Source organism: Equus asinus, chromosome 2, assembly GCF_041296235.1.
Source record: "Equus asinus isolate D_3611 breed Donkey chromosome 2, EquAss-T2T_v2, whole genome shotgun sequence".
NCBI lineage: Eukaryota > Metazoa > Chordata > Mammalia > Perissodactyla > Equidae > Equus > Equus asinus.
The window spans coordinates 5,583,980-5,606,325 of NC_091791.1; the positions used below are offsets into that span (position 1 = coordinate 5,583,980).

Here is a 22,346-nt window from a genome sequence, read left to right on the forward strand (position 1 = left end):
GAGTGGGAATTAATTAATGCTAGAGTGCTGGGGGAGCATTCCAGACATTTCTGCCAGCCAGTGTGTGCATGCAGCATGGAGACTGGGCCCACACCCTTTGGTTGTGTCTGCTCCCCCCAGCCCCTGTTAGGCAGGAGAAAGATGCTGGGGTATTGCAGGTTATCTGTATTTTCACACGTCTCGGTGGGGCCTAGCTGCCATCTCAATGGCTGTCCTCCACGGAACCCCTTCCTTGGATGCACATCCTTCCTCCAGCCTCAGCCAATGTTTCTCAGCCCGTGACCCCCCAGTTGAGGTCTCCAGACACACATCTCCACTTCCACATAGGAATCTGAAGGCACCCCAACTGGATATATCCGAAGACCACTACCTCTCCAGGCCCTGGTTCTGTGGATGGCCAGACTCCTTCCTACCCACTGAGGCATTGTCCTAGCCTGGGATTTCTCTGCTTTGGCACTACTAACATTGTGGACCAGATAATCCTTGTCGTGGGGGGTCTGTCAGGTGCATTGTAGAATGTTTAGCAGTATCTTGACCTCCACCCACTAAACAACAGTAACACCTCCCACCCGAGTCATAACAATCAAACTTGTCTTCAGGTTTTGCAAATGTCCCTTGGGGGCAAAGTCGCCCCCAGCTGAGAACAACTACCTTAAGCTGTTGCACCCCTAATACGCATGTGGCATCCTTGGTGTTGCCCCACCCACTGTGAGAGCACTGAGAATTCATCTTTCCTGACCAACTCTGGTCTCTGTTCAGCTCTGGTTACTTTCCTCTGGATTCAATCAAAGGCATCACCATTTCCAATTCATCCTTCTAAGTCAGCACAAGCCCGAGTATATAATTCATGTTTAATAAATGTTTGCTTGTGTGATGAATGGACTCTTGTAGTAGTGTCCCAAATAATCCCCAAGCCTCAACTCCTCTTGGCCAATTGCAATCTTTTAAGATGCAGATCTGATCAGGCCACGACCTTGCTCTAAAACATTCTATGGTTCCCCATTGACATCTCAGGTCCTCAGGCTGGCAAACTACTTTTCCAAACCATCTCTGACTCATCCCCATGTCTACCCTGAACTGACCTTAACCTGAAACGAACTACTGCTTTTTCACAATACACCTTATCTTTTCCCAATGGTAAATGCTTAAGATGCCAGAGACGCTTGGGCAATGGCCTGGCACATGTTAATGGGAGGATGGATGGAAGGATGGGAGGGTGTCTGGAGACTCTTTAGGATAAACCTTTGATGTCCTTGTGCGGGCCTCGAGGATAAATCTTAACCTGCAGCACTGACCCCCATTCTAACCAGCCAGGTAAAGGAAACACTTGCCAAGAGTACTTGCTCTGCCTGGATCTATCAAGCAGTGCAGCACAGACTCTCACAGAGGCTTGACTCCAGAGATCAGATTGCAGGGAAAACAAATCAGCCGTCTTAATAACTAGCATGAGTCTCTAAGGGACAGTGATGTGAGCAGTCAGAGGGCTTCTGAGGGACAGGGCTTCATTCCTTCTTCCCTGACAAAGTGTGAAGACCCCAACCCTGAGCACAGCTCACGCCTTACAGGACACTGGGGTAGGTAGAGGTCCTAGCGAAGGAGCCGGCTCTGTCTGCCCCAGGCCACACAGGGCTGTGCCTTGAACAGGGCCCATGCCCTATAAACATTGAAAGCTGTAATTTTACTGCAGCGGATTAAAAATGGTGGGTCTGGTTTTGACAGGTAAGTAACAAGCAGCACGGGGACAATGCAGGGGAAAGTGGAAGTGCTGGTGCAGAACTGGGAGGGATGCCCGCAGGCTCACCAGTCCTCAGCCCAGCAGACCCCGCCACCAGCCCCGCCCCTCCAGGTGAAGGGGGCCTCTGTTTCACCGGAGTGGGTCTGTGCCCCATGGAGCAGAGCAGCTGCAGGCAGTGGATGCAGCAGTGGCCCTGTGCCCGCCGTCCAGCGAGCTGAGCCACTGGGAACAAGTTACCGCACCTTCAGGCCTGGGCTCCCTAACCTACCTGGCGGTGCCCTGAGAGCTGTAAGACAGGGTACGTGAGACCTGGCACGGTGCCCGCACTCCACTGGTGTTGGCCTTCCTGCAGGTGCAGGGAGCTGTACCCGGGGCCACCTCCCCCATCAGGGGTTGAAGGCGTGTGCTCTGGGTGGCCAGACTTCCCTCAACCCCTGGGTCCCAGCAAGAAGGAAGCACCGAACTCTCACTGTGTTTCCTTGCTGGTACCCAGAACCTAAAAAGAAAAAGGTAATAAATGCCTATTGTTCAGTGAAATTAAAACAACCCAGTAACACACAAAGGAAAATTGAGAGTCGCTCTCCCATCCCCAGAACGAGCATCTCCTCAGTGATCACTGTATGCCAGCATCATGCAAGGCACATTTCATGTCTTCTTTCACTCATTCATTCATTCACTCACTCATTCATTCATTCCACAGGTACCTGCCAAGTACCCACAACGTGCCTGGACCTGCTAAGCGTGGGGACAGAGCATGAGCACGACAGTCAGGCCCTGCTTAGCGTTGCCTACAGTCAGGAGTAATTACATTAACACACAAACAGATGTACATGACTACCAAGCACACACAGGATATGCCAAGTGCATACTAAGTGACACAGAGGAAGAGACAGGTGCCGGGCAGAGAGGGAGTCAGGCAGCTGTAAAGGACAGGCTCCCAGGGTCACGCTTTCTCTCGCAGGGCCTGGAGCACTGTGGGCACGGGTATCCCAGAGCAGACCAAGGGGCTCCGGCTTAGTCAAGAGGCCTGCACTCTGCATGTGCCAGCGTTAGTCTGTCTTAAGTTCCAGGCCACCCGTGGCCTCCTGGGAGAGTCCCACTCCCCCTCTTATCACTGTCTTGTGGCACAGTCCCTAGGTCCTGGGCAGAAAGAGAGGCCTCTTCCTGGAGAGGGAGGCCGAGGTGCCGCTGGCCTTCACCAAGGCCCAGTCCTCCCCAGCCTACCCTGCCCTGGAGAGAAGCCTCTGAGGAAGTATTTTCAATTCTCCATGCTGGGTGCTTCCAAACAGCTCCCCAACAAGCCAGCACTGTTCTCGTCTCACCTCCCACCAGCCCAGCTCCAAAAAGGGGTGACTGTCACGGATAGTGATCTGAAAGAATCAGACTGCAGCTGGGAGATTTCACTGAATGTCTGAGCGTGTTCACTTGTGTGAGCTGAAGAAAGCGCTTACATGCCCCGGAGAAGGCCACAGACATTCTGGGCACGTGGGGGTGAGCGGGATCCCTCTGAAACCCTCAGCTCTGCCTCGAGAAGCCAATTCGTTGGCATCATCTGAATGCGTGCTAACAGCAAAGACGAGGAGCAAGTGGGAACCACTTGTTTCTGGATAAGAAAAAGGCTCACACTTGGGGGCTGCTGGAGCTAAATGCTCATCAATTCATGAAATGTTTGGGTGATGGCAAATTTACACACTGATTGAGTTAGGGGTCTAAAGATGACTTGGACCCACTCTGAGCTCCGGAGGCCACAAAGGTATTTTATGAAAAGATGTGTCTGTGTGTGTGTGAGACCCCAGGAGCTCAGGGTCAGAGGGGACCAGGTGAAGTACGGGGAGAAACCAGACCCCAATGAGACACAATTGCTGGAGCTGGATGCAGAAGAGCAAGAAAGCATCCCATGAGGCCTAAGTGTGAAAGGCAGAGAAGTTATCCAAGGGCCCACAGCCAGGAGAAGTTGATAAAGGACCTTAAAGTGAACAGATAGGAAACCTTGGCTCTCAGCAAACAGAGGAGGCTTTGCTTGGCTGTGCTCATCCTTGACCTGTTCTCTCTCGCTGGAACCCGCCTCAGCCCTTGCTTCCTCCGTTTCTGCTCTACATGGAGCACAATGCCGGTGTGTAGACTGCAGGGGAGAAGCTCGACTCACCATGTCCATCCCACCTCGCCCTTCTGAGTCCACTTCAGGTGCCACTATCTGACCCAGGGCCAGCACGCCGGCAAGCCTGCACCCACCTCCTTCTTGACTGGCTTCTGCCATTCGTTCCCTTCCCTCATCTCTGACCCCCTTCCATCTTTGGCAATAAGAAGCTTCATCCATCCTGGCTTCTGGAGCACAGAATGTCCCCTGTGAGCAGAGGCACTAACTCCTGTGTCTGCATCCCCTGCATCCCTGAGCAGACTCTCCCCACATCTGCCCTCGATGGATTAATAAAGACAAGTCCTACTGCTGGTGGCCTGCCAAGCCTGGTGCTAGAAGCTCTATAACATTATCTCATTTATCCTCACAAGCAGCCTGCAAGGTTGCTATTATTATTATTTGCATTTTAAAAATGAGAGAAAGGAGGATTAAAGAGATGAGGAGGCAATCCTGGGTCTCCCAGCCACCAGGTGGTTGAGCAAGGGTCAAAACCACAAGGGTCTGAGTCCATAGCCGTGCCCTAAACCACTCTGGAGAAAGTGCTTAAGGCCATTTGAAAGTGTGTGGTTTAAACACAAACATCTTCCCGGACTTATGTTCTAATTTGCTTGGCAATCACTCCCCCTGCAAATTCCGGAAGTGTGCCTTCCATCAAGCTTATTTCAATGATTATTACAAAATATAGACTAATGGAGGATGTGCAGTTACACTTTAAAAACAAAAAACGTAAGTTATCCAAGGAGCAGCACACGAAGGCATAAGAAATGCATGTGCTGTCATCTTCAGGCAGGGCTTATTCCTGGTAAACCAGTTCAGTAGGTGGCTATTGGATGAGCGAATGAATGAATATGCAAATTAATGAATGAATGAACAGGTGAGTGAATGCATGAAGTGGGTAGAATTTTAGGACATCCATGCACTGTCTTACTCCACTCCCCTCAAGCCCCAACCTGTAGTTAACCTGGATTTATGTTTAAAAAAAATAGAGGAACAGGCAAGTTGAACAGGACTATATCTATTAAAGAAATTGAATCAATAATTAATAAGCTTCCAAACAGAAAGCACCAGGCACAGACGGGTCACTGGTGCGTCAAACACTGAAGAGAGAAATTGTACCAACCCTCTACAATCTCTTCCAAAAGACAGAAGGAGAGGAAATGCTTCTTAACTCATCCCATGAAGTTAGCATATTACCCTAATACCAAAATCAGACAAAGACATTGTAAGAAAAGAAAACTACAGACCAATATCCTTCATGGACCTAGATACAAAAGTCCTCAACAAAATATTAGCAAATTGAATCCAACAATGCATAAAAAGAATTAAAGGGGCTGGCCCCATGGCCCAGTGGTTAAAGTTCTGCGCATTTCACTTTGGTGGCCCAGGTTCTCAGGTTCGGATCCCTGGTGTGGACCTACTCCACTCATCAGCCATGCTGTGGAGACATCCCACTTACAAAGTAGAGGAAGATTGGCACAGATGTTAGCTCAGGACCAATCTTCCTCAAGCCAAAAAAAAAAAAGAGGAGGATTGGCAACGGATGTTAGCTCAGGGCTATCTTCCTCACACACACAAAAGAATTATATACCATGACCAAGTAGAATTTAGCCCAGGTATGCAAAGCTGGTTCACCATTTGAAAATCAATTAATGTAACCTATCATATCAACAGGCTAAAGAAGAAAAATCATGTGATCATATCAATAGACACAGAAAAAGCACTTGACAAAATCCACACCCATTCATGATAAAAACTGTCAGCAAACTAAGAATAGAGGGGAACTTCCCTAACTTGATTAAAAACATCTGCAAAAAACCCCTACAGCTAAAACCACACATAACGACACAGAACTAGAAGCTTTCTCACTAAGATCAGGAAGAATCCAAGGACGGCAAGTAAGAAATAAAACTGTTTTTGTTCACAGATGACATGATTGTCTATGTAGAAAATATGAAAGCATCCACAAAAAAACTCCTGGAACTAATAAGCAATTATAGCAAGGTTGCAAGATACAAGGTTAACATAAAAAAAGTCAATTGCTTTCCTACATACCAGCAATGAAGAAGCAGAATTTGAAATTTAAAACACAATACCATTTACACTAGCATCTGCCCAAATGAAATACTTAGGTATAAATCTAACAAAATATGTGCAAGATCTACATGAGGAAAACTACAAACTCTGATGAATGAAATCAAAGAACTAAATAAATGGAGAGATAGTCCATATTCATGGATGGGAAGATTCAATGTTGTCAAGACATTAGTCCTTCCCAACTTGATGTATAGATTCAATGCAATCCCAATCAAAATCCCAGCAAGTTATTTTGTAGATATTGACAGTTTATGGAGAGAGCCAAAAGACAGAATAGCCAACATAATACTGAAGGAAAAGAAGAAAGTTGGATGACTGACACTACTTGGCTTCAAGACTTACTATAAAGCTATAGTAATCAAGACAGTATGGTACTGGCAAAGGAAAAGAGAAAAGATCAATAGCACAGAACAGAGAGCCCCAAAACAGACCCACATAGACATAGTCAACTGGTCTTTGACAAAGGAGCAAGGGCAATACAATGGAGAAAAGAGACTCTTTTCAACAAAATGATGCTTGAACAACTAGATATCCACTTGCAAAACAATGACCATAGAACAGATCTTGTACCCTTCACAAAAATTAACTCAAAATGGATCACAGACCCAAAGGCAAAAATCAAAACTATAAATCTCCTAGAAGATAACATGGGAGAAAACCTAGATGACCTTGCAAATGGTGACGGCTTCTTAGATACAACACCACAACAATGGTCCATGAAAGAATCAATAAGCTGAACTTTATTAAAATTAAAAACTGCTCTGTGAAAGACAATGTCAAGAGAGTGAGAGGACAAGCCACAGACTAGGAGAGAAAGTACTGCAAAAGACATATCTGATAAAGGACTGTTATCAATGATATACAAAAAACTCTCAAAACTCAACAATAAGAAAATGAACCACCTGACTAAAAAATGGAGCCTTAACAGATACCTTACTGAAGAAGATATACAGATGACAAATAAGCATACGAAAAGATGCTCCATGTATATGTCATCAGGGAAGTACAAATTAAAGCAACAATGAGATGCCTCTACACACCTATTAGGATGGCCAAAATCCAAAACACTGACAATACCAAATGCTGATGGGGATATGAAGCAACAGAAACCCTCATTCGTTACTGGGAATGCAAAATAGTGCAGCCACTTTGGAAGACAGTTTGGCAGTTTCTTACAAAACGAAACATACTCTTACCATAGGATCCAGAAATCAGGTCCCTTGATATTTACCCAAATGAGGTGAAAATTTATGTCCACACAAATATCTGCATACAGGTGTTTATAGCCGCTTTATTCATAACTGCCAAAACTTGGAAGCAATCAAGACACCCTTCTGTAGGTGAATGGATAAACAGACTGGAACATCTAGACAATGAAATATTATTCAGCACTAAAAAGAAATGAGCTATCAAGCCATGGAAAAGACAGAGGAAACTTAAATGTATGTTACTAAGTGAAAGAAGTCAATCTCAAAAGGCTACACACTGTATAATCCCAGCTATATGACATTCTGGAAAAGGCAAAACTATGGAGACAATAAAAAAAGATGAGTGGTTGCCAGGGGTTAGGAGGGAGGCAGGAACAAATCCAGGGAGCACAAAGGGTTTTTTATGGCACTGAAACTATTCTGTAGGATACTATAAAGGTGTGTCACTACAGATTTGTCAAAACCCACAGAAGGTACAACATCAAGAATAAACCCTAATGTAAACTACAGACTCTGCCCTAGGATACCACCCAAACTCCTGGGTGTCGCATGGGAAGTCTTTCACCATGTGATCCTCACTCACCAGATGAGCCTCTCCCATCCCTACGCCCATTCCCCTGTACCCCAGGGACACTGAACTTGGGTAATCCACTGCCAACCATGGTTTTGCCAATCCTGGTTTGGGAATAATGTCATTTAGTCTGTATACTAAATTTTAAAAGTCAGGGGCTTTTCTTGCCCACATGTGGTCCAGGACAGATCCTTTCTATAGAAGAACATGAGAATTGGTGTTCTTGCATCCCACGGGTCCTGTGGGTGACTACGGGTGGTCCTGTGAAAGGAGATCTCCTTTACAAGATGGCAGGATGGCCAGGCACAGAAAAAGCACGCTCTTAAACTCAGTGAAAATCTGTCCCAAGGCAACATAAAATGACAGAGGTGTTAGAGTTTGTAAGCATAGACAAACACATAAAATTTAAACCCAGAGGACTGATTTGAAACATTTAAAAAGAGAAACAGACTTCTAACATAAAGCGTGAGGGATCCTCCAGTTCCTCCACAGTGTGTCCTGACACCTGAAGAGGCAGTGCAGGACAAGGATTCCTGGTAGAGGAGCTTCTCAATGTAGATGAGTCTGGCTTGCTTTAAAAGCAGATATCTTTGAGAACTTTTACTTATTCTGTTCAAAAATCTGTATTTAGTTTTTCAAAATTAAAATATACCTATTTTTCCTGATCACATAAATAAATGTGATCACTGTAAAATGTTCATTGTAAAAACAACTGAGAAAGAGAGCGAACCAGAATCCAAAATGTTAGTGGCCGCCCCATGGCATAAATTCTTCTCTATGCAGATGCGACTTTTACCTCAGTCATAGTGTACGTGATCACTCAGAACACACAGCTTTCTGCAGTCCTCGAGTACTTTCCTCCTGCCTGTCCCCTTGTACACTCCCCAGTGTACATAATCCACGAGCTAACCTCCAGTGTGTCTGTGCACACCTTTCCCTATGCACACCATCACAGACAGACAGGTGCTCACAGGTGTAGGTTCTGTGGAGATGACAATGCCCTCACACATTTGGTTCTTCTCACCTATGGATGCATCACAGAAATCCCACCCTGGCAGCCCTTAGGGGTCTCATGTAACCCCTGAGGGCTGCATATGGTTCCATAATGCAGAAGCAGAACCATCTTTTTTCAACCTTTCCCTATCGATGGGCTTTCGCATTTCTTGTTTTATCTTATTTTTTGCTATAATAAACATTCTTCTGCATATGTCCTTACTTATTGGCCCTGAAATGAGGGCAGAGTCTGACTTCCCATCTCTTTCCTCCCAGGACCTTAAGCAGGATCATCTACTTAGAAGGCGATCAATATCAGTCAAACGGTATAGGCACGGATGCCATTCATGCTCCATGTATTTTGACACGTTTTCTCTTTGTGCTTAGGCCCTGTTGCAGAATCTCTGATTAAATAATTTAACTCAATCACTCAATTAAATAAATACATAGGTTTATTTTCAATTGCTTGAGGATTTCAATGCATTTTATGTATTTTTATCCTTTAAGACAAATAAGGAATCATTTAGAGGAAGAATTATAATTTCATTGACACCACTATAATCTGTCCCAGAAGCAATTTTCCCAAAGTAGAGCACAATATTACCACATCTTTGGGCTGATATATCAAGAAAGCTGAAATTCCTTTGAAGCTACATAAGGAAAGTGCAAGAAATAAAGTTTTACATTGTGGGTTTGTTCAGAATGCACGGAGCCTGTGGACTCTTCCTAAGTGGACTCCGACGCCAGAAGCCCACAAAAGCAGCTGGACTATCTCATTGGGAAGGTCAGTTGCCTCTGGCAGTCTCAGAAGGGTTGAGGGAAACACAGCTATTTCTGGGATAATAGTAAGAAACCAGAGGGTCCCTCCTTCGCCTGTCACAGCATTCAACCGTCAGTTTGACTTCCCTTCACACACAGGTCGCAGAAGGCACCCAGGCCTTCCCGACATGGAAGGGAAGACCAGAAGAAAGAAGCCATTCCTCCTGCAGCCCGTGCCCAGCCTCTGTCAAAACTCAACACACCAGGCACTTCTCTGTCAGGCACTAACTGACCCTCAGTGTCTGAGGGCGCTTCTCAGCCACCTCCCAGATCCACCCCAGTCCGTCTCGGTCCACCCTCACCTCAAGGTGAAGCCTCAGCACGCACCGAGGCTCTCTCAGAAGCCTGTGGGCTCCGCAGGGGACCTTCCACGGAGGCACGGCGGGTCAAAGGCAAGCGTCCCACAGAGGTGAACTACCACCTTCTCTTCCTCTTCAACTCCATGCAGGACCAGGAGAGAACCCAACACTGGCAGGTGCCTCCCAGGGGTGAGCCAACATCATGGATAAAACACAGATTACACTTCTGTGTCCGTTTACCTCAGAGCAAGCAGGTGAGGAGGGAGGGGTGACAAATCTTGGGGAAGGAAATGCATCACTGACAGGAAAGGAAAACGGCTCTGGACCTCACCCTTTGAAGCTTTGAGAAAAAGACAGCTCCCGCTCTGCCCAGATATCTCACTCTCGTTGGCCCCTGTGACTGCCCTGGGGACACATGACCTATTTCCCCAAGGACGTGTCGTAACAGTGAGTCTCTGGTTTATTGCCAAACCCTGTTCCTGTGGAGGAAGGCAGCACGCACTCCATCCACATCAGCTTCCTCTGCAGCAAGGCTGGCCCTCAGTGTTTGTGACATTTGTCATGAGAAAGGGGCCTCCTCAACAAGAGCTGGGAGCAGACAGTGAAACACAGGTGCCCTGGGCAAGGAGCTGAAAGTCTGGCTGGCACATTGCAGGCTTGATGCACAAGGCCAGACAGGGACATCTTTTGCCCACTGCCAGTTCATTCTGGAAGCTTCCCCACCTGCCAGTTCCTCAAATCACCTGGCTCCGCCCTGCACACCTGTCACAGGAGCGGCACAGCTGAGAGGGGAGGCTTTTAGAGATTGTGTGATCCCAGCTCCAAATTCGCTCGTTAGTCCAACGAGTTCAAACACCAACCATGTACCAGTGCTGAGCTAAGTTCTGGGGATGAGGGGAAGGAGTGAGGAAGCCGCATGGCCTCCCCTCATGTCCAGCAGAGGAGAGGGGCTTGCAGGCAGATCAATGCCACCAAGCGCCAGAGGCGCTGTGACAGCCACAATAAGCCCTCCCCCTTCCCAAACTGACCCTCTTCCTTTCCACTACCCAGATAGAATGTGCTGCCAACCTCCCAGCTGCCTGATCACCTGGGGGCTGTCCTGGCACCTCCTTCTTTTTCTCCAAACATCTACCTAAGTCACTGTTTCCTGAAAATTGTGCTTTCTGAAAACTTGTGGAACTGGCCCACTTTCTCCATCCTGTTGCCACTCACCTAACTCAGGGCCCGATTATCTCTCACTGTAACAGCTTCCCAACTAGTCTCTTGCTTCCAGGCTTGTACCTCTATGAGCCTGTTATGCACATGGAATCAGCGGGATCTTTCATACATACAAATCCATCTGTCACTCTCCTGCGTAAACTCTTTAAATGGCTTTCCACAGTATGCTCAAATTCTTTATAAGGACTTCATGGTCTGATCTCTGCCTACTTTTCTAGCTTCATCAACCTATCCATCCATGGGTAGATCAATCACCTACTATCCATCCACCCACCCACCCATCCATCCATCCACCAACCAATCAATACTTACTGCCTACCTCCCAGAGCTGCTCATCTGGCCCTAACCGTCATACTGTCATTACGACATCACAGCTATGGTCTTACTCTTTTTTTTTTTTTTAAACTGCTGAAGCTTCAGTCTCTTTTTCTTTTTTTAAAGATTTTATTTTTTTCCTTTTTCTCCCCAAAGCCCCCCAGTACATAGTTGTATATTCTTTGTTGTGGGTCCTTCTTAGTTGTGGCATGTGGGACGCCACCTCAGCGTGGTTTGACGAGCAGTGCCATGTCTGCGCCCAGGATTCGAACCAATGAAACACTGGGCCACCTGCAGTGGAGTGCGCGAACTTAACCACTCGGCCACGGGGCCAGCCCCCTATGGTCTTACTCTTAATCGCCAGTCCTGCTTAATACCCTAGTCTGGTCCCTGGATCATCACTGAGCCCTCTGTGCAAGAACTTACCCTGGACTTCAGCCCTTCTGGCAGCAGGGCCCTGATGTGCTGTTGCCCTCCACCCTGGCCATTTGCTGACATATTTCCCTGATGGGAACTCCTTTGCCTGCTCTTGGGTTCCACAGTGCTGAGTTCCCCAATTTGTTGGGACAGTCCCATTGCTTCTTATTAGATTCCTCAGCCCCAATAAACAATGGGAACCCCTTCCTCCTCCTTCCCCAAAGTCTGCAGCCAGGTCAGCACTTCCCGTCCACACACACCCCCCAGCCAACACTGCCCACCCCAGTGGGTAGGCCCAGCTCTGGGCAGGGTCACTGCCAGCCTGCCTATCCAGCAGCTGAGGAGCAGGCCTCCCCAGCTCTGTTCTGGGACTGGTGGAGGTGAGGGCTGGGGAAGCTTGAAATTAAAAGGGTCAAGGGAGGACAGACAAAATCCCTCTGGGAAGCACTGACCAACTGCAGAGTCAGGTGGTACCAAGACCGCCAATTCCCTTTGCCTGAGAGAATGAAATCGGGTACACCTCTCCTGCCTGAGAGGCCTCCAGACCACTCCAGGCAACAAGACTTCGGGGGCTTGGGTCCTGGTGGGTAAGTCCTCACGTGACACTGGCACTGCCTACTGTGGAAGGGGCCTTCACCGTGATCCCTCCAAACAGGGCAGGAGGCTGCTCCCAACCCCGACCCTTCTGTGTGGGAGAAGACCTCACAGGGAACTTCAGGAATCAACAGAACCCTGGAGGAAGGCCCAAGGCCCTTCAGGCTAGTGGGAGAGAGCTGCTAAGAAAGGACTAGCATGTGTTATTCCTCAAAACAGAGGTTACAGGGCAGCAGAGACTGGCAGTCAGGCAAGGGTGGGGGTTCCTTACAAATAGTTATGGGAAAAAGTGTAAATCTTGATATAGCCCAGATTTTTATTGATGAACACATACCACTGCAGTATTCAGAAAAACGTAAATTTATAAAACGTCGACATAGACACGAGCATGTTTTGCTCTGAACTACATGTATAGGGAAGGTTTCCTTAAATGACCTCTCTCAAGTTTAGAGACTCTTATTGTTTTCGTTAGGACAGGATGTGGCGATGCTGGCGGAGTTAACAAGGGAAGGATAAAATCATGAAGAAATTATCAGGGTTTCTGTTAGACCAAAGAGATAAAAATATGAAAGTCATTCAGGAATCCTGGCCCATGTGATAAAAATTAGCTCTGAGTTCAAAGACGTCTGGGCCTTGTGATCAGAGAAGCAGCCCTCAGGTTCCTGCTCTTGTAGGATCTTTCAAAAATTGTGGTAAAATATACTTAACATAAAATTTACCATTTCCACCCTTTCTGAGCGCACAGCTCAGTGGCATTAAGTACATCCACAGCACAGCCATCACCATCATCATCTCCAGAAGATTCTCATCTTCCCAAACTGAAACTCTGTCCCCAGTAAACAACAACTCCCATCCCCACCCCCAGCCTCTGGGGGCCTCCACCCTGCTGTCCGTCTCTGTGAATTTGTCACTGGCTTATCTCACTGAGCACAATGTCCTCAAGGTTCATCCATGTTGTAGCCTGTGTCAGAACGTCACTCCTTGTGAAGGTGGAATAACGTTCCATTATATGGATACACCACATCTGTTTATCCATTCATCTGTGGATGGACACTTCGTATGATTTGGCTTTCAGCTCTAAAGACAAAGGATCAAATTGAATTTGATCAAATTGACCAATTAAAGGCATAAGTTTGTGAGTTGATTTGCTTCTTTAGACCAAGGATATTGTACAACTTAAAGAAAAATTTTATTTTATAAACTTCCATTTTAGACAGGTAGGTACACAGCATCCAAACCCCTGACTCCTCATCTCCTCAACAGTCTTCCATTCCTCATGATTCGTACAGCCTCCGATGGCGAGCAGATGCAGCAAGATCCTCGGTTCCCTTTGCTTAAAACATCCTCCTGGAATTGAAGGCTGTCTTTTCATTTCCACTCATTCTCATGACTTCTGACACGTTGATCGCAGGCTTCCTGGCATGTCAAGCCACGCTTCTACATGCTCTTGATTGGCCTGCAGGAGAGCTGGCCTGCATTTGGGGCGATGATGACCTATTTTTCCCTGTGAGATATTATGAGAAGACACCCAGTTTCGCAGATAAGTGTCAACATTTCACCCATTTTCTTTGCCTTTTTCTCCACTGTTGACACAGTCTGGGCTATGCTGATGAGATCACCGTGTGTCCACATTCTCGCCGTGGCTCTCCACTCAGCCTAGAGGGAGAGATGGGCTGCCCTCGACTAGTCCAGGGAGACTGGACACAAAGGCAGAGCCCTCAAGTGTGCCCATGGGGATCTGGCTCAAGGAGTCTTAGCAAGACGGAGGAGGTGGAGCTGTATTCTGGAAAAGGCAGGGGAACAGACATCTGAAAGTAAAGAAATGAGCCAAGAATGCATCAGTTGGGATGGAGAACCAACCTCCCAGAGACCAAACGCAGCCAGGAAGCACATCCTAAGAAGTCACCTGGTGCATAAACAGTATTTTATTCAGTTTTCCACATTTTTTAATTTTAGCATTTGACAATGAAATCTAGATGCCCAACTTCCCTTGAAAAACCGGAAGATGTGCCCCTGGGGCCGCACTCTGTGCATCCACGTGGGCTGACCCTGAGCAGGGGCGCCCCCTGTGGTGGGGGTAGGGGCTGCTCCTCCCAGCTCAGGCAGGCCCAGCTCTCCTGGTCCACGGACCGCACCTGCCTGGCATGTGCCTTTGTGACCCCTCTTGGGGCTGCTGTGCGAGCGCACAGAACAGAATGGGCACTCGGTAAATGCACTGTTCCCAGGACTGCTGAGGAATCCCGAGACGGGGAAGGAGGAGGCAGAGGGTTCTAGTTGGAAGGAAAGTTTAATCTGTAGTCCCTGATTTTAACACTTGGAGACATTCAAAATCAGAGCGCCCTCTGCAGCCTAGCACAAGCTCTGCTTTTTCAGTGGCACTGACCTTGACCTCTCTGACATCCCAGGGCTCCTCCTTCCACCAACACTGCCGCTCTGCAGTTTCCCATCCCGCCCTCTGTGCTTTGCTAACCTACTGCTCTCCGTTCCGAGAGGGGCTCAGAGCAGAGGCCCGGCTTTGCCAGCTCAGTGCCTCCTCCTGGCTCCACGTTCTGCTCCGCTCAGGCTCAGGTGGGAAGCCCTTCACCTGTTCATTCCCTAAGCATGTGCTAGGCCCTTCTGAGTACCAGGGACTGCCAGGCACCCAGGGCACAGGGGAGAAGCTCACAGCCTCTAGGGGACACGAACAAGTGAACTGGGGGTCACACACTGTTGGACAGGTGCCATGACAGAGAAGAGGCCTGTGGACTTGTTCATTCTATCTCCCAATCCCAGACATGGGGCATGGCAGCATGCCTGTTGCATGGTAGAAGGCCTAGTGCTCAGAACCACGCCTGGCCCACAGCAGGGGTCGCAGTAACACCCAGTGAAGGGAGGAATGACCAGGTGCAGGGGAAGCAGGAGGGAGGAAGTCCCTGAGGGCTTCTCGGAGGAAGGCATGATACTTGAGCAAAGACTCGGATGAGGGGTGCATGCAGTGGGGGCATCCCAGGCTGCACAAACAGCATGCTGAGTGGGTGCAGTTCATCAGGAGGAGCGTGAGCCAGAGTGCACCCGGGGGACAGCGGGATGGGAAGTGTTGCAGGTGGGCAGGGGTCCGGTAAGTGCTTTGTTCTCTAGGTTAAGCAGATGGGGCTCTTGCAGGAAGACGCTGAGGAGCTTCCAGGATGTTTAACCAAGGAAGCGCCAAAGTCAGGGAAGGGTTTTCAGAAAGACACTCTGGGGATGGATATAGGATAGACCAGAACTGCCTCTCCTTGCCTCTCCTTCAAGGGCCATCTCTGCCCTCTGGGCCCTGCCTCTGCTTGGGGCTCACTCACCTTGGAAGCTCTTTCCAGGAGCCTTGGCCCACCATGGCTGGGCGGAACGTGCCTCCTTGGGTGCCTCCTTCACTTTCTGTGTATTTGAACTGCCTCCCCAGCTGGACTGGTATCCCAGTGAGGTCCAGGCCATGCTTTCTCTCTCTACATACCCCCTTCACATAGAGCTACAGGGACCTGCACCCCACTGACCCTTCAGAAATGTGTGTCACAACTGCTAATGATAACAATGAATCCTATGTTTGGGCCTCTGGCTTGTTTTTTCTGGAACAATGAGAATTCAAATGTGAGACTCTGCACTCATCTTTCAAAGATAAAACTTAACATGTACTGGATATTTGCTATTGAAGAACAGGAAGTTTCTAAAAATAAAGAATAGTGTAGGAATAAAAAAAAAGGGTCCCAAGAAAAATTCTTTAACTGATGGAATGATTCCTTTTTATTAGTAAAGGAAAAAGTTTTAAAGTCATATTTTACTGAAAAAGCTATAATGTGAACCACAAACCAATGATTTCACTCGCTGAAACATCTGGAAAGGCTCGTCACTGGAATGTTATGCTACTTAAATATAATGAATGACGGGGACTAGCTCGCAGCCTGTGTTCAGAAAGGCATTCATGAAATTCCGTTCAAAGGGAGGGGAACAGTTTGCCGCCGTAGCAGGCTTTTGCGTGTTGGGCGCCTCCAGTTCTTCACGGAAGATGTGATAACACAGCATCCTAATTCACTCCAACGTGGAGCTCCCTGGGATTTTCAGGTCCAGGCAGGGTCAGAGAGAAGAGATTTGGGGTCTGAGGATGGACATATTGCCTTCAATCAAGGTGGCCGGCTCAGTTTCTATTTTACCAATTCCAAGCAGTTACAGTAGCAGTGACACTAATTTTATCAACTTACTCCCAACAGTCCCAAAAAAGAATATTAAGAAGGCATATTGTGGGAAATGTGTCTTAAAACTGTAAAAAGTAAAAAGTAATATCCATCCAGTAATCCTACTTCTGGGTACAGAGCCAAAGGGAATGAAATCAGTATCTCAAAGAGGGATCTGCAGCCCCACGTTTATTGCAGCATTACTCACAACAGCCAAGACATGGAACCAACCTAAGTGTCTGTCAGGGGATGAATGGATAAAGAAGATGTGACGTACACATACATATACACATCATGGAATATTATTCAGCCTTAAATAAGAAGGCAATCCTGCTATTTGCAACAACACGGATAAAACCGGAGGACACTGTGCTAAGTGAAATATGCCAGATGCAGAAAAACAAATACTACGTGATTTCACTTCTACGTGCAATCTAAAAAAGTCAAACTCATAGAGCAGAGAGTAGAATGGAAGTTGCCAGGGGCTGGGAGGTGGTGGAAATGGGGAGATGTTGGTGAGAGGGGACAAATTTCCAGTTCTCAGGTGAATAAGTTCTGGGGGTCTAATGTACTGCATGGTGACTATAGTTAATAACACTGTATCATATACTTGAAAGTTGCTAAGGGAGCAGATCTTGTATTCTCACCACACATGCACACAGAGGTAACTACGTAAGGTGATGGAGGTGTTAATTAGCTTGATTGTGGTAATTATTTCATAATGTACACGTGTATCAAATCATCATGCTGTACACCTGAAACATATACCATAAAAAAGTAACATCCACGTGAAAAGTATTTGGAATGGAAGAAAATATAAACTTACTTTTTTAAAAATGTGTATTTAACCAACAATTACAGTCACAACTGAGCAGTGCTCCGTGATTAGAACTAAGAGAATTCCAGCTCGACGGTACACACTCCCTAATTAAAGGGCTGCTATGCAGGCTGGTTCACAGCAATTATCTAATTTAGAGATTTTTTTTCATCAATTCCCTTCACAGTGAAGAAACTGGGTCCCCAACACGGAAGCAACCTTGCACACAACCAGTCATGGCAGGACGAGGCGAGAGTGCAGATCTCTTGACTTGTAAACCAGTGTCACACCCTGCTAGGCTGCTATTCTGAAATAGAGGGGAATGAAAGCTTTACAAATATATATATATATATAAAATGGTATTATCTACTTGAATATTATTCATTCATCTTTATTAATACGTCTGTGTAAGAGCCACGGAGTTCACACACACACACACACACACACACACAAGCACACAAGTAGCTTATTAAAAAAGGCTTGGGCAAGGAACTCCCCCTTTCTTCCCTTCTGATATTGATTCTGCCTGGATGAGAAATGACCCTGGGGCCTCTGTTTCCTCATCCGCAAAACGTCATCCCTGGTTTGGGCAATTGCTAGAACCTCATTTCAGATCAGAAAGTCCAGGATTCTAATTATAAATTACTCTCACGGTTTAATTGGGACAAGTGTGAAGTTTCAAATCAGCTGATTTTCAACAATTCCAATATGACTGAACTATACAGGGTGCTGGAGAGGAATTTTAACCAAATGATTCATGAGGAGGTGCCTTTTACTCCTTCCTGAGGTGGGGAAAAATGTAGATTTTAAAAAAGGCATCGTCATGTGAGTAAACACACTTAAGTCACATCTTTAAAACCTTAATCCCACTAAGAAACGTTTTGCAGCCAGGTCACCAGAACCAGCACCTTCACTTTTTCATTTGGTTTGCTTTCCAAGCATTTTCAGGAATAAAGCTATCGGAGTTATGTCTGCACGAGAACGTAATTGCCTACAGGAGGGAGGAGCATATAAACACAGGGATTACGAGTCTCAGATCTCAGTACCCCTGTCACTCACCTCCGTTGTGCCAAGAATCAGTATTTATATCTCTTCAAGGACGACAACAACAAACACTTGGTCATCTTTAAACTGAAGTGGAATTAGAACTTCTCAGCGAATTGGCAGCTAGAAAATCATCTGGGGGAGCAGTTCCAAACACTCAGTGAGCTGGCATAAGCAGTTTTACGAGTTACAACACTCACCGACCTGGGTTTCAGAATTAGCTCCTCAGTACGATTACAGATTCTGGCAAACCCAGACATAGATAGATAGATAGATAGATAGATAGATAGGTAGCTAGATAGAAACTAGCCACTATTAATTACATACCATGAACATTAAATTAGCTCAAATAAAGTCACTTCAAATTACATTTTAATTTAAATGATAAACCCCAAATCCAAACTCATTTATGAAACAGTCTTGACACAAACTTCACTATGGGATTGCTATTCTGTGCCACGATCAGTGAGGTTCCTAAATTTTTTCTTTTTATTTATTTATTTACTTACTTATTTTTTAATATTGGCACCTGAGCCAACATCTGTTGCCAATCTTTTTTCTCTTCTTCTTCTCCCCAAATCCCCCAGTACATAGTTGTATATTCTAGTTGTAGGTCCTTCTAGTTGTGCTATGTAGGACGCTGCCTCAGCGTGGTTTGGTGACTAGAGCCAGGTCCATGCCCAGGATCCGAACCGGCGAGACCCTGGACTGCTGAAGTGGAGTGCACTAACTTAACCACTGGGCCACAGGGCCGGCCTCAATTTTTCTTTTTAAGTATGAGGTAGAAAACAATTCTGTCACCATTTAAAAGATGACATCAACCCCTAGGAGACCTTATAAATAGAGAGTAATTTTCAAATTTAAGTATGAAATAAAAGACGTATTGTATTCAGTGAAAAGCGAAGGGTTGGCTGCCACTTGGGGAGGCGAAGGAAGAGCGTGTCCCCCATGCACTCATGCCAGATGAGTGTGTCCCAGGCACTGCAAACCTGAGCCTCAGAGGCCACTGCCACCTGCACATCAAGGAGGAAGGTGACTGGGACGGGGCAGAGGGAAGGAGGTCTTGACAGCAGACATCGAAAAATCTCTACTTATTTGCTTCACGGCCATAGTAAGGAATCAGGCAATTTGGGGCTTGGTCTAAATGACCAACACTGGGCGCTCCTTCCAGGACCTTCTACCTTGGCGAGGACCCTGGGGGAGGTCCCTGTGCCTGTCTGGGTTCTTAGCAGACCCTGTCTTGGGCACTGGAGGGAGACTGCAGCTCCCTACTGCCTCCAGCTAGCCCTGCAAGGGGGCGGAAGCATCTCCAAGCCAGGGTGCTCTGCAAAATGGATCAGAGAAGGTGCCCTTGGGTGGAGATGGGGTCCTGCTGGGAGAAGGGGGGCACCCCTGGGGCAGCACTGGGAGGAATGGATGGAGCTTCAGGGCCCAGATGCCAGCTCAGGCCAGAAGGGCCTGTGTCATAAACAGCTGCCACAGAGCAGGTGGCTGCATCTGGGCATGCCAGGAGGAAGGACAAGGAGGAAGGCCAGAGTGCCCCCTGGCAAAGGGACTCGAGCCTGGGAAGTGGGCTGGCTGAGTGATCTCACATGCCTCACCAGCTCAGAGCCTGAAATGCCCCCAGGGCTGATTTTTGTCACAAAAGCTCTGCCTCACTCACGGCCAAGCAGCAAGCTGCCTGTGAGCAGGGCCACCTTGGTACCATGGGAGCAGGAAACCACAGCCTCCTGGGCAGAGGAGGAACGAGGAGGACTGGACAGCACCCAGAGGGGCTGCTGGCAGGGGTTGGGGGTGGAGAGGATGGCATTGTCAGTCTGCATTGTCAGTCATACGTCCTTGCCGCCAGCCTCTCCTTGGAAACGGGAGGAGAGGAGGGCAGACACAGATGGGCACACCCACTAATTAGAGGGTTGGCAAATGCCACAGAGGTATGTAGAGGCAGAGGCGGTGATGGGGAGGACAGAGTCAGGCAATGCAGGGTGGGCCGGAAATTTCCTTTCAGGACAGATGCTCACAGTGGGGTCCCGTGTTCAGTGTTGCCGCCGAAGAACAGAGTAGCCCCCTCCTTCCAGGTCTAAAGGAGGAGGCCTCCCAGTGGGTGCTGCCCCTGGGATGTGGAGCCTCACAGATACCCAACTCCGGAGGCTGTGTCTTATGGATGGGCCACCACCCCACAGCTGAGCCAACAATTCCCACACACACGTGCTGAGCCCTTCTTGCGGCAGACATGTCAGGCACCCCAGACGCAGAACGGGAAAATGCAGGCCCCTGCTCCTCAGTGCTCCAAACCCTCAGCAGAGCATCGGGCTAGTGGGGTGGGGATGAGCTTCTCTTTGTTTCCCAAGAAAGGGAACACGGGACCGAGGGTGTCTCGTGTAAGCCGGGTCAGATCGGCCCCCAAGTTTCCTAAACCAGGTCTGAGCCAAGAAGGTGACAAACGTCCAGCATCCAGGGAGCCCACCATTTCCTAAAGTTGTGCTTATCCTTGGGGAAGAATGCAGCCTTCAGGGAAATTTAAACCATCACCAAGCTGGCCACGAAGTAAATTAGGTTTTCCAGTTTGGAGAGATAGCCAAGCTCAATTTGCAGATAGCGTCTTCTTTCTTGAAGAGTGGATTTCAAAGACAAGTCCCAAAAGGTAAATGTGTGTGACTCTCTCCAAAGCAAATAAATATTCTAACACTTTAAAGGACAGGAACATTGTCTTAACGCAACATTCACACTCGGGCTTTCAACAGTGAAGCCAGAAAATGAACACCAGTGAGCTGAGAATGGACCTGCAGGGGCGGCTGGCGCCTGACACCTTCAGCGAGCCCATGTACAGGGCTAGGAAAAAAAGGAAGCTGAACCTCATGGCTTTTCATTTTGCTTTCGATTCCAAGATTATCCCCTGCAAAGAACATTCATTTCAGAAACCTCATCTATTCTTTAACGGTCCTAGAATTTTTCAGACCAAGTGTGAGAAAGAAAGCTGAATGAGTTACAACCACCAGAATGCTTTCTCTCTCTACCTCTGTGTGTGTGTGCGCACACGCGTGTGTGTGTGTATTTGGTTGTTTAACCAGCAGGTGTCTAGCTCTTCCTAAGTGACAAATTGTTTTCTTAGACATTACTTCATTAAATCCTGCTATTGAGATGATCGTTTCCATGATGGGAACATTGAGGCTTGAGACCACAGGACTTGCCAAAAACGGCCCAGCCTGGAGGGGTGGGGGACTGGAGAGAGAAAGGCTAACCCCACGCCCTCTGCTCTGCCACATGGGGTAGACCCATCTTTCCAGGTGAGAGAGGTCACCCTGGGCAACCCCATGGAGGAAAATAATGATGTGTGCTTAGGATTACTTTCTCCATTAAATGCCAGGAAACCTCAGACACAGTCTTGATGTTATAATTAAACAGCTTTTTAATATTAATTTGTGATTATGCTTGCAAGAAAATTCCTAGGAAACTTAAAATATGCCATACATTTGAGCAGGTTTTCCTCTATCATACATCAGAATTCTCTCAGAGTTTAATTTGGCCCATGCTGTAAACAATTCCTCATTTTCATTCAGAATGTGTAGCATGTTGCTATGTTTTCAGGAAGGAGAAAAATCATCTTAATTTATGTAAAGAGTATTCCTAAAGATATGTATAATAGAGTCCGTGAGGCATAAACACCAAATGTGTAAACATCACAGAATTATCCCAGCACATATTGTCTGGGAAACGGAAACAAATCCCTTTGCTACAAATAGGCACTCGGGAGAAGCTCGAATTTTGTTATTTTGCTGTTAATGCGTGTGCCAGGGGGTGGCAGGCAGAAACCTAAAAATATCCCCCAAGATTCCCACTCCTCAGCTTTGTCCATCAAACGCTAAGCTAGGTGCTGCTGGGAAGGGACTGTGCAGATGGAATT

At 47.3% G+C, this 22,346-nt stretch overlaps 1 protein-coding gene across 7 annotated transcripts in view; it reads right to left on the reverse strand.

Annotated features, from left to right (window-relative positions):
* The window catches only part of PTPRE (protein tyrosine phosphatase receptor type E), a 172,782-nt gene that overhangs the window by 127,124 nt on the left and 23,312 nt on the right, over nt 1–22,346 (reverse strand). Inside the window, exon 1 of one of the 7 annotated variants that reach the window (XM_070480978.1) lies at nt 9,860–10,242. The exons of 5 other annotated variants lie outside the window; for them this stretch is intronic. The gene's annotated coding sequence lies outside the window, so the exon portion shown is untranslated. Of the gene's footprint in view, nt 1–9,859; nt 10,243–22,346 lie in introns of those variants that run through there. One more of the 7 variants, XM_014832533.3, reaches the window with a different exon arrangement.